General features: G+C 56.2%; 1 long non-coding RNA gene across 1 annotated transcript; it reads right to left on the bottom strand.

The window, feature by feature from the left end:
* Positions 1 to 2,044: 2,044 nt before the first annotated feature.
* Positions 2,045 to 4,768, bottom strand: LOC309543503. The gene is made up of 3 exons (XR_014224795.1): positions 4,668 to 4,768; positions 2,932 to 3,045; positions 2,045 to 2,115 (listed from the first exon to the last, which is right to left on the bottom strand). It is a non-coding gene; the product is annotated as an uncharacterized lncRNA (long non-coding RNA).
* Between the last annotated feature and the right edge of the window lie 1,202 nt (positions 4,769 to 5,970).

The raw sequence follows: 5,970 nt of genomic DNA, 5'->3' as shown, positions 1-5,970 counted from the left end.
CTGCAGTCTCTGACCACCCCCTGTGCCATGTCTGCAGTCTCTGACCACCCCCTGTACCATGTCTGCAGTCTCTGACCACCCCCTGTACCATGTCTGCAGTCTCTGACCACCCCCTGTGCCATGTCTGCAGTCTCTGACCACCCCCTGTACCATGTCTGCAGTCTCTGACCACCCCCTGTACCATGTCTGCAGTCTCTGACCACCCCCTGTGCCATGTCTGCAGTCTCTGACCACCCCCTGTACCATGTCTGCAGTCTCTGACCGTCTCCTGTACCATGTCTGCAGTCTCTGATCACCCCCTGTGCCATGTCCGCAGTCTCTGACCACCCCCTGTACCATGTATGCAGTCTCTGATCACCCCCTGTACCATGTCTGCAGTCTCTGACCGTCTCCTGTACCATGTCTGCAGTCTCTGACCACCCCCTGTACCATGTCCGCAGTCTCTGACCGTCTCCTGTACCATGTCTGCAGTCTCTGATCACCCCCTGTACCATGTCCGCAGTCTCTGACCACCTCCTGTATCATGTCTGCAGTCTCTGACCACCCCCTGTACCATGTCTGCAGTCTCTGATCACCCCCTGTACCATGTCTGCAGTCTCTGACCGTCTCCTGTACCATGTCTGCAGTCTCTGACCACCCCCTGTACCATGTCCGCAGTCTCTGACCGTCTCCTGTACCATGTCTGCAGTCTCTGACCACCCCCTGTACCATGTCTGCAGTCTCTGATCACCCCCTGTACCATGTCTGCAGTCTCTGACCGTCTCCTGTACCATGTCTGCAGTCTCTGACCACCCCCTGTACCATGTCCGCAGTCTCTGACCGTCTCCTGTACCATGTCTGCAGTCTCTGACCGTCTCCTGTACCATGTCTGCAGTCTCTGACCACCCCCTGTACCATGTCTGCAGTCTCTGACCACCCCCTGTACCATGTCTGCAGTCTCTGACCGTCTCCTGTACCATGTCTGCAGTCTCTGACCATCTCCTGTATTATGTACACAATCTCTGATCACCCCCTGTACCATGTCTGCAGTCTCTGACCGTCTCCTGTACCATGTCCGCAGTCTCTGACCGTCTCCTGTACCATGTCCGCAGTCTCTGACCGTCTCCTGTACCATGTCCGCAGTCTCTGACCGTCTCCTGTACCATGTCTGCAGTCTCTGACCACCCACTGTACCATGTCTGCAGTCTCTGACCACCCCCTGTACCATGTCCGCAGTCTCTGACCGTCTCCTGTACCATGTCTGCAGTCTCTGACCACCCCCTGTACCATGTCTGCAGTCTCTGACCGTCTCCTGTACCATGTCTGCAGTCTCTGACCACCCCCTGTACCATGTCTGCAGTCTCTGATCACCCCCTGTGCCATGTCCGCAGTCTCTGACCACCCCCTGTACCATGTATGCAGTCTCTGATCACCCCCTGTACCATGTCTGCAGTCTCTGACCGTCTCCTGTACCATGTCTGCAGTCTCTGACCACCCCCTGTACCATGTCCGCAGTCTCTGACCGTCTCCTGTACCATGTCTGCAGTCTCTGACCACCCCCTGTACCATGTCTGCAGTCTCTGATCACCCCCTGTACCATGTCTGCAGTCTCTGACCGTCTCCTGTACCATGTCTGCAGTCTCTGACCACCCCCTGTACCATGTCCGCAGTCTCTGACCGTCTCCTGTACCATGTCTGCAGTCTCTGACCACACCCTGTACCATGTCTGCAGTCTCTGATCACCCCCTGTACCATGTCTGCAGTCTCTGACCGTCTCCTGTACCATGTCTGCAGTCTCTGACCACCCCCTGTACCATGTCCGCAGTCTCTGACCGTCTCCTGTACCATGTCTGCAGTCTCTGACCGTCTCCTGTACCATGTCTGCAGTCTCTGACCACCCCCTGTACCATGTCTGCAGTCTCTGACCACCCCCTGTACCATGTCTGCAGTCTCTGACCGTCTCCTGTATCATGTCTGCAGTCTCTGACCATCTCCTGTACCATGTCTGCAGTCTCTGACCATCTCCTGTACCATGTCTGCAGTCTCTGACCGTCTCCTGTATCATGTCTGCAGTCTCTGACCATCTCCTGTACCATGTCTGCAGTCTCTGACCATCTCCTGTACCATGTCTGCAGTCTCTGATCACCCCCTATACTATGTCTGCAGTCTCTGATCACCCCCTGTACCATGTCTGCAGTCTCTGACCACCCCCTGTACCATTTCTGCAGTCTCTGACCACCCCCTGTACCATGTCTGCAGTCTCTGACCACCCCCTGTACCATGTCTGCAGTCTCTGACCACCCCCTGTACCATGTCTGCAGTCTCTGACCGTCTCCTGTACCATGTCTGCAGTCTCTGACCACCCCCTGTACCATGTCTGCAGTCTCTGACCGTCTCCTGTATCATGTCTGCAGTCTCTGACCACCCCCTGTACCATGTCTGCAGTCTCTGATCACCCCCTGTACCATGTCTGCAGTCTCTGACCGTCTCCTGTATCATGTCTGCAGTCTCTGACCACCCCCTGTGCCATGTCTGCAGTCTCTGATCACCCCCTGTACCATGTCTGCAGTCTCTGACCGTCTCCTGTATCATGTCTGCAGTCTCTGACCACCCCCTGTGCCATGTCTGCAGTCTCTGACCGTCTCCTGTATCATGTCTGCAGTCTCTGACCACCCCCTGTACCATGTCCGCAGTCTCCGACCACCTCCTGTGCCATGTCTGCAGTCTCTGACCATCCCCTGTACCATGTCTGCAGTCTCTGACCACCCCCTGTACCATGTCTGCAGTCTCTGACCACCCCCTGTACCATGTCTGCAGTCTCTGACCACCCCCTGTACCATGTATGCAGTCTCTGATCACCCCCTGTACCATGTCTGCAGTCTCTGATCACCCCCTGTACCATGTCTGCAGTCTCTGATCACCCCCTGTACCATGTCTACAGTCTCTGACCACCCCCTGTACCATGTCTGCAGTCTCTGACCACCCCCTGTACCATGTCTGCAGTCTCTGACCGTCTCCTGTACCACGTCCGCAGTCTCTGACCGTCTCCTGTACCATGTCTGCAGTCTCTGACCGTCTCCTGTATTATGTACACAATCTCTGATCACCCCCTGTACCATGTCTGCAGTCTCTGACCATCCCCTGTACCATGTCCGCAGTCTCTGACCGTCTCCTGTACCATGTCTGCAGTCTCTGACCACCCCCTGTACCATGTCTGCAGTCTCTGACCGTCTCCTGTACCATGTCCGCAGTCTCTGACCACCCCCTGTACCATGTCTGCAGTCTCTGACCACCCCCTGTACCATGTCTGCAGTCTCTGACCGTCTCCTGTACCATGTCTGCAGTCGCTGACCACCCCCTGTACCATGTCCGCAGTCTCTGACCGTCTCCTGTACCATGTCTGCAGTCTCTGACCACCCCCTGTACCATGTCCGCAGTCTCTGACCACCCCCTGTACCATGTCTGCAGTCTCTGACCACCCCCTGTACCATGTCTGCAGTCTCTGACCGTCTCCTGTACCATGTCTGCAGTCGCTGACCACCCCCTGTACCATGTCCGCAGTCTCTGACCGTCTCCTGTACCATGTCTGCAGTCTCTGACCACCCCCTGTACCATGTCCGCAGTCTCTGACCACCTCCTGTATCATGTCTGCAGTCTCTGACCACCCCCTGTACCATGTCCGCAGTCTCTGACCACCTCCTGTATCATGTCTGCAGTCTCTGACCGTCTCCTGTACCATGTCTGCAGTCTCTGACCGTCTCCTGTACCATGTCTGCAGTCTCTGACCACCCCCTGTACCATGTCTGCAGTCTCTGATCACCCCCTGTACCATGTCTGCAGTCTCTGACCACCCCCTGTACCATGTCTGCAGTCTCTGACCATCTCCTGTACCATGTCTGCAGTCTCTGACCGTCTCCTGTACCATGTCCGCAGTCTCTGACCACCCCCTGTACCATGTCTGCAGTCTCTGACCACCCCCTGTACCATGTCTGCAGTCTCTGACCACCCCCTGTACCATGTCTGCAGTCTCTGACCGTCTCCTGTACCATGTCTGCAGTCTCTGACCACCCCCTGTACCATGTCTGCAGTCTCTGACCGTCTCCTGTATCATGTCTGCAGTCTCTGACCACCCCCTGTACCATGTCTGCAGTCTCTGATCACCCCCTGTACCATGTCTGCAGTCTCTGACCGTCTCCTGTATCATGTCTGCAGTCTCTGACCACCCCCTGTGCCATGTCTGCAGTCTCTGATCACCCCCTGTACCATGTCTGCAGTCTCTGACCGTCTCCTGTATCATGTCTGCAGTCTCTGACCACCCCCTGTGCCATGTCTGCAGTCTCTGACCGTCTCCTGTATCATGTCTGCAGTCTCTGACCACCCCCTGTACCATGTCCGCAGTCTCCGACCACCTCCTGTGCCATGTCTGCAGTCTCTGACCATCCCCTGTACCATGTCTGCAGTCTCTGACCACCCCCTGTACCATGTCTGCAGTCTCTGACCACCCCCTGTACCATGTCTGCAGTCTCTGACCACCCCCTGTACCATGTATGCAGTCTCTGATCACCCCCTGTACCATGTCTGCAGTCTCTGATCACCCCCTGTACCATGTCTGCAGTCTCTGATCACCCCCTGTACCATGTCTACAGTCTCTGACCACCCCCTGTACCATGTCTGCAGTCTCTGACCACCCCCTGTACCATGTCTGCAGTCTCTGACCGTCTCCTGTACCACGTCCGCAGTCTCTGACCGTCTCCTGTACCATGTCTGCAGTCTCTGACCGTCTCCTGTATTATGTACACAATCTCTGATCACCCCCTGTACCATGTCTGCAGTCTCTGACCATCCCCTGTACCATGTCCGCAGTCTCTGACCGTCTCCTGTACCATGTCTGCAGTCTCTGACCACCCCCTGTACCATGTCTGCAGTCTCTGACCGTCTCCTGTACCATGTCCGCAGTCTCTGACCACCCCCTGTACCATGTCTGCAGTCTCTGACCACCCCCTGTACCATGTCTGCAGTCTCTGACCGTCTCCTGTACCATGTCTGCAGTCGCTGACCACCCCCTGTACCATGTCCGCAGTCTCTGACCGTCTCCTGTACCATGTCTGCAGTCTCTGACCACCCCCTGTACCATGTCTGCAGTCTCTGACCGTCTCCTGTACCATGTCTGCAGTCTCTGACCGTCTCCTGTACCATGTCTGCAGTCTCTGACCACCCCCTGTACCATGTCTGCAGTCTCTGATCACCCCCTGTACCATGTCTGCAGTCTCTGACCACCCCCTGTACCATGTCTGCAGTCTCTGACCATCTCCTGTACCATGTCTGCAGTCTCTGACCGTCTCCTGTACCATGTCCGCAGTCTCTGACAACCCCCTGTACCATGTCCGCAGTCTCTGACCGTCTCCTGTACCATGTCTACAGTCTCTGACCGTCTCCTGTACCATGTCTGCAGTCTCTGACCGTCTCCTTGATTATGTACACAATCTCTGATCACCCCCTGTACCATGTCTGCAGTCTCTGACCACCCCCTGTACCATGTCTGCAGTCTCTGACCGTCTCCTGTACCATGTCCGCAGTCTCTGACCACCCCCTGTACCATGTCTGCAGTCTCTGACCGTCTCCTGTACCATGTCTGCAGTCTCTGACCACCCCCTGTACCATGTCTGCAGTCTCTGACCGTCTCCTGTACCATGTCTGCAGTCTCTGACCACCCCCTGTGCCATGTCTGCAGTCTCTGACCGTCTCCTGTACCATGTCTGCAGTCTCTGACCGTCTCCTGTACCATGTCTGCAGTCTCTGACTGTCTCCTGTACCATGTATGCAGTCTCTGATCACCCCCTGTACCATGTCTGCAGTCTCTGACCACCCCCTGTACCATGTCTGCAGTCTCTGACCACCTCCTGTACCATGTCTGCAGTCTCTGACCACCCCCTGTACCATGTCTGCAGTCTCAGACCGTCTCCTGTATCATGTCTGCAGTCTCTGACCACT

Source organism: Pelophylax lessonae (assembly GCF_965119305.1).
Source record: "Pelophylax lessonae genome assembly, contig: HAP1_SCAFFOLD_138, whole genome shotgun sequence".
Taxonomy (NCBI): Eukaryota; Metazoa; Chordata; class Amphibia; order Anura; family Ranidae; genus Pelophylax; species Pelophylax lessonae.
Note: the sequence above shows the minus strand (reverse complement) of the source record. Positions and strands in the feature narration are given on the sequence as shown.